An 11,848-nucleotide genomic window follows, 5' to 3' on the forward strand; every position below is an offset into this window, starting at 1 on the left:
ATAAAAAAAAAAAAAAAAAAAAAAATCCATGTTGAATTTTTGCCACTGTGTTCTCTTTTGCCTGGCGGTCGGTCGTCACGCTGTAGGGTATATTTCTTTTCCTACTTTTATTTGGCCTAAACTCCCACCTGCAGAGCCTGTTTCTTTCCCTACCCTAGCAGAACTTTATTACTGTTTGTACTTATCTTTACCCACTGTTTGGTCAGGACAGAAAGAACCTAAAAACCACCACCAGAAGGAGACTCCAACATCCCATAACCCAGTAACAGGTTCAATCCCCAGTAGCCCTAAAACAAACACCAAAACCCCACTCAAGTTCTAATTGCTTATTGGTAGTAGATAAAAATGCTGATAATCAAGGAAAAAAGGAAAGAAACAAAGTCTAATAATCTTATTGCATTAACTTTATATCTTGTAACCTTAGTGAATTCTTTTATTTAGTCTAATCATTATGTGTAGATTCTTTTGAATTGTCTTTATTCACAAGCAAAACTAGTAGATAATGTATTTCTCCTATACTATTTCTTTTTCTTATTGTTTTTGTTATAATCTTTAGTACAATGTTATATAGAAATACAGATATTTTATTTGATTGTGGAAGAGAATAATTAGAGAATATCTTATTGTTCTGGTTTAAAAAGGAAAGCATTCAATGCTTGACTATTAAATGTGACACTTGCCCTATGGGTTTATATACACCCTTTTGTCAGATTAAGAAAGATTCAGTTTAGTTTTAGTTTGGAGAGTTTTTTCCATACATGTTTTGAGTTTTTCAACTGCACATGGTGGCACAGGCCTGTAATCCCTGTGCTCTGGAAGGCTGAGGCGGGAGGATCACTGTGAGTTTAAGACCAGACTGGGCTACATAGTGAGTTTAAGGCCACCTGGAACTACAAAGTGAGTTCAAGGTCAGCCTGATCTACTTAGAGAGACCCTGTCTCAAAAAACAGATAAATGTTTTGAGTTTTTCAAATCACAATTTTATCGAATGAGATGATCATAGGGGGTTTCTATTTTAAAGGCAGTAATAGGACCAATGCATTAAGTTTCTAGTAGTAAATTTATCTTGCGTTGCTAACATTAAATAACTTTTTCATGAGGTAATGTATTACCCCTTTACACATATTTTCTTCTATTTAATGAAGCTCCTACAGTTCTCTAGTCCTCTCCAAGTCCAGTGCACGCCTTCAAAGCTTGTTTGGATGCTGCCTGAGAGGTTTAGGGCCTGCCCATTGGCTTTTCTGAGATCATCAATAACATAGGAAGAGAAATAGCACCTGCCTCGTAGAGTTACTGTGAGAATGAAACGAGATAATGTGAAAGAGTCACTCAGGACACCTCTAGACCCTTTTGTTAGCTTAGTCCACAGCAGTGGCCACTATACTCTCTGTTTTAAGTTTGTTCTTTTTTTTTCACTATGCAGCTCAGGCTAGCCTTGAACTCATGACCATCTTCCTGCCTCGGCCTCCTGAGTGCTGGGATTACAGGTGTGCACCACCACGCTCAGGTACACTCTGCCTTTGCTGATCTGAAGGGCTCACAAATTATTTAAGGGCTTCTGAAAGTTGCCGCTTCTCTTCTGTTTTCTCTAAAGCTTTTTGTATGCTGCCTCACTCTTTTATTCAGTGGGCATTTACTGAGCACTTGCTAAGTACCAGGATCTGAAGCAGATAAGATTTTTCACCAGGGAGCAGTCCGTTGAGTAGGGGAGAAAGACAAGTAAGCAGACAATGATAATGAAACGTGATAAATATTAAGATAGAGGGTTAGGGAGCTAGAAGACAGGGCTGAGGGATGTGGGGGACATCTGGGGAGAGGGGAGTCCTCCAATTTAGCTTGGGGTCAGAGAAGGCTTCTCAGAGAAGGCGATGCCTAAGTTAAGTCACGAGGGACAAGTAGGAGTGACGGCGAGGGAAATTGTTTCAGCTGAGTGGAGAAGATGGTGCAAAAGAATAGAACAGGAGTAGAGTAAGACTTTAACATGCCGCAGAAGTACTTACATGTGTTCAAACAGGTGGCAGGGAGGGAGAAGTGATATGAAGAGGCAAGGTAAGCAAATAAGGAGCTTTTCATCCTACACTAAGGAATCGAGTCTTTATCTTTTTTTTTTTTTTCCCTTGGGATACTGGGGATCAAGTACAGGCCTTTGCGTGCTAGGCAATGCTGTACCACTGAGCTACATCCCCAGCAGTGGCAGTTAGGCTAGAATGTCAACTTGACTGGCCTTGGGATCTACCCAGAGGGCTGGTGGAGCGCATCTTCTATGGGTGTGTCTGGGTGGGTCACGGACACATGGCCTTTGGGCCTATGTGTGGACCCTTGTCCCTTCCACTCTGGCACTGTTCCCTTACTCTGCTTCCTGGCTCCCATGAACTGAGCGGCTTTGTTCTACTAGGCACCCTTCTGCCATGATGTTCCTGCCTTGCAGCCAGCCGACCACGGACTGAATCCCCTGAAACCATGAGTCAAATTAAATTTCTGCTTTAAATTTGGGGTGTCAAGTATCGTATCTCAGCAATGAGAAACTAATAGACCAGCCCTGGGAACTGAACTCGGGCTTTGTTTTGAGCTACATCCCCAGTCTTTTTTATTTTGAGACCAGGTCTTGCCCAAGCCGAGTTTGAACTTTTGTCCTCCTGTCTCAGCCACTCAGAGTGCTGGGATTAAAGGCATGCACCAGCTCACATGGGTAAAGATGTATCTTGAGTTTACTCTTGCTTGCATGTTGGGCCCAGTAAACTCCTATTTATTTATGTGCCACCTACTCCAGGAACTTTTCCCGAACTCATGCCCACAAGTCTAGGTTAGAAATCCCTCTGTCTTACTACAGCCCCCTCTTTCCCCCATCAGAAGCCATACCTTTTCACATTTATTTATGCATCTGCTCGCGCCAAAGCTATGTGAAAAAGGAACAGGATGAACACTTCTGTCATGGCAGTTTAGCAGAATATCTGGCATAGTAAGTGCTCAAGAGATGTTTTTCGAATCAGTGAATAAACAGGATTTCTAGGGAAGGAGAAAAACACTGATTAGCAAATCTCTTGGCATAAAACTGTCATTAAGTAAATTCTCTTAGTTTTTGTTTGTTTGTTTGTTTTTTGGTACTGGGAACTGAACTCAGGACCTTGCGCTTGTGAGGCAGGTGGCAGCACCTCTGAACTAAATCCCCAGCCCTGTCTTAGTTTTTTGAGCCTCTGCTTTCTCATCTGAAAAATGAGGATACAACTATCTCAAGGGATATCATGGGTCTATGCATTACTTAAACCAAGGTCTGACACTTTGTGTCAAGGATAATTCTCAGCATGTTAAAAATACGTTTCTCATAAAATAGTAAGTATGGGTCAACTTTCCATCTAACTCAATGAAGGGACTAGCAGGATAACACAACAATATAAAAGCTGGGATGTTTATAGTCATGGGAAATAAAAATTATGAAACAAGATTGTTAAATTGAATGCAAAACGAGTTAGTATCATTTTGTTTAATAATCTTGTTATACAGGGCTATAAAACCATAACCATTGGGATTCTCTTCTCTACTACAGAAAAGGAAATTGCCACACCTCATTACTTTACAAAACTGTAATAGCCAAGCTTTCACTAGTTGTGTAAGTGGTGTTATATTTTTCTTCAGAGACGGATGACTGTTAAGCAGACTTGCTCATCAATTACATCATGACATTGAAACATCACACAACCATCTCTTTACCTTAGTCACATGTTTTGGACCATTTTTCCTTTCGGACCATTTTTCTTAGCAATACACAGTTTAGTTGAATAGCTACTAATATTATTATAAGCTTCTCATTGTGGAGGAAAATGGCAGAGAACTAAGCAGCAGTAAATCAATCAACCTCTCCAGGATTTGGAATCCAGACACTGGAAAATAACAACTTGAGGAAGAAAAGAAGGAGGGACTTGGGTCCTTGGGACCCAGGAAGAATCTAAAGGGAAAAAAGAAGGAAAAAGGAAGGAACAATCTGCACTTTCTCCCTGGCTCCTGGAGCACGGGAAGAGAAAGGAATATTGAATCTACAGAGATACAGTGAAAGCAGGCAACTCCAGAGGACTTCAGGGAGAAATGCACTGCGGAACGGAGCAGTGGACTCCATGCACTCCAATGTGAAGTACAAGGTGAGACCAAGCATTTGTCCTATCCCCCGAGAGAGTGCCTGGTTGGATGCCATTTTAGGGAAGGGCCAGCTGAACCCGAGACTCAGAGCAACTGCAGAAGGGCTTCCGGTGTTAAACCCCCACAGTGACTGGGTGAGAGCCATGGTCAGACCGGCAAGAGCCACCCAGAGTGTTATAAACTAAACCATTCAAGCCCCACCCCCGTGACCAGAGGCCAGGTTCAGCCTGAATTTCTGTGAAATTGAAAGTTCAAAACTGCCCTAATCTTACTGCTGGCTTACCGAGGTTATCCAGCACAGATCTGGACTCAGATTGCCTCCCTTGGTTACCAGAGAGCAGAGTCACACTTTGAATTGGACACTCAGACTGTAGACCTCAGAAGATAACTACAAGCTTGAAATCACACAGAAATCCCTCTCTCTTTTTTCTTTGCTATTAGTCTTTAAATTCTTTTTTTTTTACTTTTGTGGATGTGGACATTGTTTTTAGTGGGTTTTTTTTTGTTGTTGTTCTTATTTTTGTTTTCTCCTTCTTTCATTCTCTCCTGTCTTCTTCACCAGTTCTTCAAGGCTTGAGTAATCTTCCTTTCTCTTTCAGCCTTACTTCTACTCGCCTTTTCTTCTTTTATTTGTCTATTTTTTCTTCTCCCTTTTACATTTTCTCCATTTAGGGTAAAATTGTTCTGTTGACTGAATATTTACTGTATGTAATTTTCTAATTTGTCTTAGATTTTATTATATAACTATAAAAAATCTTATACCTAGGATTAAAGGTGGCAAATTATCATTACAGTTTGTCATTTTCCAGTCTGTTTTTTTTTTTTTTTTTTGGTACTGGGGATCGAACTTGGGTCCTTGTGACTGCGGGGCAGGCAGCATAACCAGTGAGCTAAATCCCCAGCCCTTTTCCAGTCTGTTTTTGATGCTATTGTTATTACTGAAAGTACTATTTTAGCCAAGGTAACATAGTTGTGATCAATTGATCTTTTTGTTTTGTTTTGTTTTTGTTTTTGTCTCTTGAGACAGGGTCTCACTATGTAGTTGAGACTGACCTGGAACTCACTATGTAGCCCAGGCTGGTCTCAAACTCACAGCGATCTTCCTGCCTCAGCCTCTCGAGTGCTGGGATTACAGGCATGTGCCACCACACCTGGCTTTCAAGTGATCTTTTTTAAAAATTTAAAACCAAGCAATTTATTAGAAATCTGTTCCACAAAGAACTAATTTAGAACTATTGAAATACCACTTCATGGAATGTCATCACAGTTGTATTCTATCGCTGGTGTCTTTGACTGTCATAGTACCATGAAGTATCTCTGTATTACACACAAGGAAAGTAAGGCCAGGGAGATTAACTTAACTTGCTCTAGAACTCTACCAATTAGCTGCAGAATCAAGATTTTAAAAAATCTGGATTTCCAAGCTTTTTACTCAGCTCATGAAGTTGGCAACCAGGAAAAAACAAACATATGTCACTTGATCTTTACTCCCATAATGAAAAATTCACTGGTGTTCGGCCAGCCTTCTTTCAGTGATATTTTGGTTCCTTAAGAATTAACATAGCAGGGTTTCAGTATAGTAAAGGGAAAAGATGTGGTCTCTGCTTGGTACTTCAATCCAAAAGTAGACTAGAAAAAAGTGGATATGTGTATGTCCCTGAGAAGTTTGTTTCATTTTGGAGTTGATTCATCTAAGTTTCAGGGAAAATATAAAATTCATGAATAGAATTATAAATGAACAAGTAGGACAACACAGTTGGAGGTATAGCTCAGTGGTAGATCACTTGTCTAGTATATGTAAGGCCCTGGGTTCAGTCTCCAGTATTGCTCCCTCCTTCCAAAAAAGACATTTCGATGGCTATTTCTCTGAATCTCTTTCAGAACATAATTAGCATAACTAACTCCTAATTCTTCTCATTTAATAGATGTCACCTCTGACAACTGAAGGAATAATTTGAAACACAAGTCCATTTAAGCAGTATACAACAATGGAACTACAAAATCATTTACTATCCAATTACCAGATGTTAGGGCGATGGAAAAATTTGAGAAAACCTTAGTCCCTTTTAACAGTAGTCCATGGATACTACCATGGAAGGAAAAAGTTTGTTCTTATACCCATTTCCTCATTAAGTAAACTAGATCCAACTGTGAGATCAAAACACAGGAGGTCACAGCACCAAGCCAAAGACAAGTCAGTTTTGACACAGTCTATATAAACGACAGAGAGCAGCATATTGTTTCCTAGTCTATTGTACGTAGCACTGCTTCCAATCCACCTCTTGATCCCAGCTCTTGTTTGTTTTGTTTTGTTTTTTTGGTATTGTTTTGTTTTTTTGAGACAGGGTCTCACTATGTAGTTGAGACTGACCTGGAACTCACTATGTAGCTCAGGATGGTCTCAAACTCACAGTAACCCTCCTGCCTCAGCCTCCCAAGTGCTGGGATTACAGGCATGTGCCACCATGCCCGGCTTTGATCTCAGCTCTTAATTTCCCTGAATTCAACATCCCAAGGGGTGTACCCAGGTCAATACTGGGTTCAGCTTTCTGGGTCCTCTAATTTGCTCTACATGTACTCTACATTAAATGTGATTAATTGCAAAAAATAATATCTTCAAGAAATCTTCATAACACAATGCTCAGTCCTTATTAACAAAAGGGGATCGAGTTTAACAGGCCAAGACAGAAGATAAGGAGTCTGTCAGAACATGTACAGCTGGTGCAGAACAGCTCCGACCTCAGACCCTTGTGCTGAAGGAGCCGCTAGCAGAAACCCCTAGGTGTAAAAGCTGTAAATATCCAGAATCAAGTGGGAAACAAGAATGTTTCTTTCCCATTTAGTCACCCTTCAAGCTCTACGCATATCTTTCATCTGTAGCTAGTTTCCAACTTGTGGGTTTGCTTGTCCTTTTTTTGGTATTTCATTGTTAGCTACAGGGACATAGATTTTTTTTCCTCTCTCTTTTTCCTTTTGGTTTTCTTAGTGTCTGTTTCCTCACTTTCTTCCAAACTGCTGGATGCTGAATCATCTGACTGGGAAGTGTGACTTTTTGCCCCTAAAAATAAGGCAGGTTTTTTGAGAGACTATTTTTTTGGATTTTTTTCCTGTGCTTCTGTGATTGTTTCCTTTTCCTGGTACTAGAAGCATCAGTTTCTTCTGAGAACTCACTTGAGGAATCTGCTGTTACCTCTTCCTACTTGCTTTTCTTCTGTCTTTTTATTTGACTTTTTAAAAAATTCTTTTTGTGGGACTTCTTTGACTTCTTATGTTTGAGGGATTCATGGGTAGATAATTTTATCTGATGAAGTGCTTTCTTCTCATTGGTAATATCTTGCTGACATTTATTTGTTTCAAACTCTTCAAGTTATAACTCCTTTTAATGGCTGTGACCACACCTGTCTGGCAGGTTAGCTTCATAATCATAAAACTTCTTGTTCCAGTAGTTAGCCTTAAGAAAACCATCTTCCAGTGCCCCAGAAATTTCAGTCTTTGGCCTCTAGTATTCTAATTTTCTTCATTACTATACATCCAACTTGAACTGCTGGGTAACATTTTCCTTTTGGTTTCCTGGTAAGTATCCTCCATCTGTTTCTCTATTTCTCTTATTTTCCACGTATCTGATTCTTCCTGGATCTTCCTGTGAGCATCTGTGTACCGGATGATGTTCCTCAGGAGGACTTTCCCCAGCGGAATCCAGGACATTCTGTTGAACTTTCTTGTATGCTACTACCTAGGTAGTCTGGAGGGGGGTCATAAACAATACTAGAACCCAGTAGCAAATAACTGGATGCTAGGCCAAACAGGCCACAACCTTTTATCCTTAATAAATGGAAGAGGCAGGATCCTGGGACGGACTCAAAGGCCAAAAGCCAGCTACACCTAGAAGACAGCTCTGAAAGGTAGTCATTTTCTTAAGAGGACTGGATACTGGTAATACATCTACCTACCCTGAGAAGTTTACAAGCCTCAGAAAACAAATAAACAGCAACAAAGAAATAGAAATGAGAAAACACAGGAGCAAGATGCAACCCAACACTCTCGACTTGCCCAGGGCAAATCCAAGGGGAAGTGAGGTGGAAGAAACCAAAAGCCACCCAGCTGAACTTTCTGAAATGGTAATAGCAGAAATAGCAAAACAAATGGATATTATATGGTTCTCAATAAAATTTTTTCCCTATACTTTTTGCCTCCTGACCTGGCACATTCAACTAGGAGCAGAATTTGGGAGCTCTAGGTTTGAGGGGAGAACTCTTAGGACACTGATCTCTTCCTTCCCTCAGCCTGGAATGGGGTAGGGCTAGTTCTATATCATCAATCAGGCAGGGAAAGCAACTACTTTGGACACCACCAAAGCAAGGATCCTCCCACCCTCACTTCCTCTTTTGAAAGAAATTGATATTTCTAAAAAAGGTGGTCTGCAGCATGGAAAACCCCAGTTTTGTTGTATCACTTTCCATTTATTTTTCCTTTTTTAATTAAAAAAAGAATATGGTAAAGTACACATAACAGAATATATCATTTTATTCATTTTTGAATACACACTTCAGTGGCAGAGTTAGTGACAGGTCTGAGTTCACAGGGATTATGAGCATTATAAAAACATGGCCTGGGTCTCTGACCAGGGAGTCATTGAGCTAAATTTTTAGACATGCTGGGCACAGGGGAATTGCAAACATTTCAACAAGGCAACACATGGAGAATTTCCCAGGAATAGACTAATTATTTCTTGGTAGTCTGAAAGTATGTAATGTGCAGGCTCTGCTCTGGGAGTTGACAGAAATTGCTGACCTTTACATGCTGGAAAAGGGATTCCCAGACACTTGCTAACGGCAAGTGTTCTGGGTCAAAGGGAATCTAGCTCTGACCTCAAGGAATTGAACTTTTTCTTCTGTCTTTCCAGCAAAAAATAAGGGAACGTTGATCCTGGAATCACATCAAGCTACAGCTAGAGGACGTGGTACAAGTTGACCAGAATGCCACTTTGTAATTTTGTACTAGCTTTTTTTTTTGAGACAGGGTTTTGCTCTGTAGTTGAGGCTATCCTTGAGCTATGTAGCCCTAGCTGGCCTTGAACTTGTGATAGTCCTCCTGCCTCAGCCTCCTGAGTGTGGGATTAGAGACATGTATCACCACACTCAACTTGTACTTACCTTTTATTAATATATTTGGCATTATTTTCATTAAGGAGGTAGAGAATATCTGGATTCAAATCTTGAGTTTAGTGTTTACTGGGTGAGAGATATTGATTATGTTTCTACTCTTCAGCTTTTAAAATCTGTGCTTCAGTTTTTTAAAACCTGTAAAATAGTAATAATACTACTCCCTCAAAGAGCTGTGATAAGGCTTAATGATGTTGGTGCCCGTGAAACACTGTTACCAGGTAGCCTGCTTCTGAAAATGGCTTGACAGTTTTGCTTGCCTCTCCTTCTGGAGTCGAATTCCAGGTGCTTCTTGTCTCAAAGAATGGAATGAAATGAGAAAAACGTAGAGGCAAAGTTTATTTGAAAAAGTCTAAGTGAAGAGTGAGGGAGAAACTGGCTCTGCAGACCAAGTTTGGGCTGAATAAAAGAGGAAAAAGTGAGATAAAAGTGCATCCTGGACAACGCAGAGCGGGATATCATGAGGAAAGCCATGCTAGCAAGATCTGTCTTCTACTGTCCAAATCTTTTTTTTTTCTACTGTCCAAATCTTGAGGAAACCCAGAACTTCTACATATGGGTCCTGAGAGGTGTTGTTGCTGGGATCCCAGGTCTCAGGCTGACATCAGGTCTAGGACATCCTATGGAGCACCTGCTCTCGTCTTTCTTTTGTACAGGGTTCCTGGACCTGACCTGCTGTAGTCTTCATGAGAAATCCACTTTCAGGGCTCTGGGAACTTTTCTATGCATGTGTTCTGGGATGCTGTGATGAACAGGTCCTCAGCCAGCTCTGCTGTGCCCTAATCTCCTATCTCACTCCCTCTCATCACCCTCCTCATCCTCCTCCTTTCCGTCTGCTTTTTCTTTTCTCCTCCTTGTTCAGTTAGCAAATAGTCATCCCATTTAGAATGTTGCCCTACAGTTTTATTCTACTACACTTATGGGGGATTCCTGCAGTTGATATGTGTGCGATTCTATTTTTTGATTTTTTTTGCAGTAACTCTGCATGGCTCTGTCAATATTTTCCTTGTGCTGAGAGGTAAAGTCACTCATTTTCCAGATAAGGAAACTGAGTCCCCGAATGGGGAAGTGGCTTGTCCAAGATCACAAAGACACTGGCTAACCCATGAATAGAATCCAGGGCTACTCACTACCAGTTCAAGACTTGCCCCACTCAGCAGAGTCCAAGGACCCTGACCTCAGATTCTGATATGTTATAAGTCCCCTCTAAGCTCTATCTATTTAGATTCAACCACTGTGTCATTCCAAATATTCTCCAATAGATGTCTTTCTAACAAATTTGCCAGTGATGCAAGGGAAAGGGCTGTGACTTGACTATATTGGAACTTTTATTATTTGCCTAGTACTGAGCCTCAGGATCCTTTATCTCTTTCTTTCCCTCCCTCTCTCCCTCCCTCCCTTCCTTTCTTCCTTCCTTCTCTGTCCTGTAGCCCAGGCTGGTCTTGAACTTGTGATCCTACTCCCTTAGCCTCCTGAGTCGGAATTTCAGGCATGTACCAACATACCCCCGAGTGCTTTCCAGAGGATAAAAATAAAAGTTTCTTTCTCATTGCAGAGCTATGAAATCAGTCACATGAATTATGAAAACATAAATCATGGTTTTATTTGTTCCATGGCAGTGCGGAAATATGTATTTTCATCAAGCTAGGAAAATAAAATAAAGAATAAAGACAATTATGAACATTTCAATATTGCTCATTGAAATGTATCATTACCAAATCCAGGCAGCCTTGTACCATCCTCCCTGCAAACCTTTTATCTAATCTAGAGTTTTGAATGGAGGAAAAAAAAGATAAGCTACAAAAAAATTAGGATAGGCTGAGTTTCATAACAGAGAAAGGCCCAGACCTGAAAAATACTTAATGGGCTTGTTAGGCTGAAAAACAGCCCTTTAAAGTTCAGGTCCTAATCTCTGGGACCTGTAAATGTTTATCCTATTTGGAAAAAGAGTCTTTGAACATGTGATTAAGAATTTGATATTATTGTGTACTATTCAGGTGGGTCCCAAATGCAATAAAAATTCTCCTTAAAGGTGAGAAGCAAGCCAAGCATGGTGGCACATGCCTGTGATCTCAGCACTAAGGAGGCCGCGGCAGGAGGATTGCCTCAAATTCAAGACCAGTTGAAATTGCAATGAGACCTTGTTTCAAAATAATAACAACAACAACAAAAAAAGGAGAAGCAGAGGGAGATGTGACCCACATTCAAAGAGGAGGTGATGTGAAGACAGAGACAATATCCTACCAGCCCAGGGATGCCACCAGTTACAAAACTCTGGAAAGGCAAGGCATGAATTCTCCCCTTGAACACAATGAAGGAGGAATGGCCCTGCTAAAAACGTAATTGGGCCCAGTTAAACTGATTTCAGGCTTCTGGCCTCTAGGACTGAGAGAATAAGTTTCTGTTGCTTTAAGCTGCCAAGCTGGTGGTGACTTTTTATGCTGTAACAGGAAACTCACTCATACAGTGCTCCTGTATTGTTACCCAAGACTCAGCTTACTGTGGGCCACTTGGCACCTCCGAGAAGAGTTCCCCCATTCATCCCAACATTTACC

The 11,848-nt window shown here is 40.7% G+C and overlaps 1 pseudogene; it reads right to left on the bottom strand.

Annotated features, from left to right (window-relative positions):
* Positions 1-6,988: 6,988 nt before the first annotated feature.
* On the bottom strand, positions 6,989-7,836 carry LOC104873412 (annotated as a pseudogene).
* Between the last annotated feature and the right edge of the window lie 4,012 nt (positions 7,837-11,848).

Source organism: Fukomys damarensis, unplaced genomic scaffold (assembly GCF_012274545.1).
Source record: "Fukomys damarensis isolate Sample0158 unplaced genomic scaffold, DMR_v1.0_HiC HiC_scaffold_22, whole genome shotgun sequence".
NCBI lineage: Eukaryota > Metazoa > Chordata > Mammalia > Rodentia > Bathyergidae > Fukomys > Fukomys damarensis.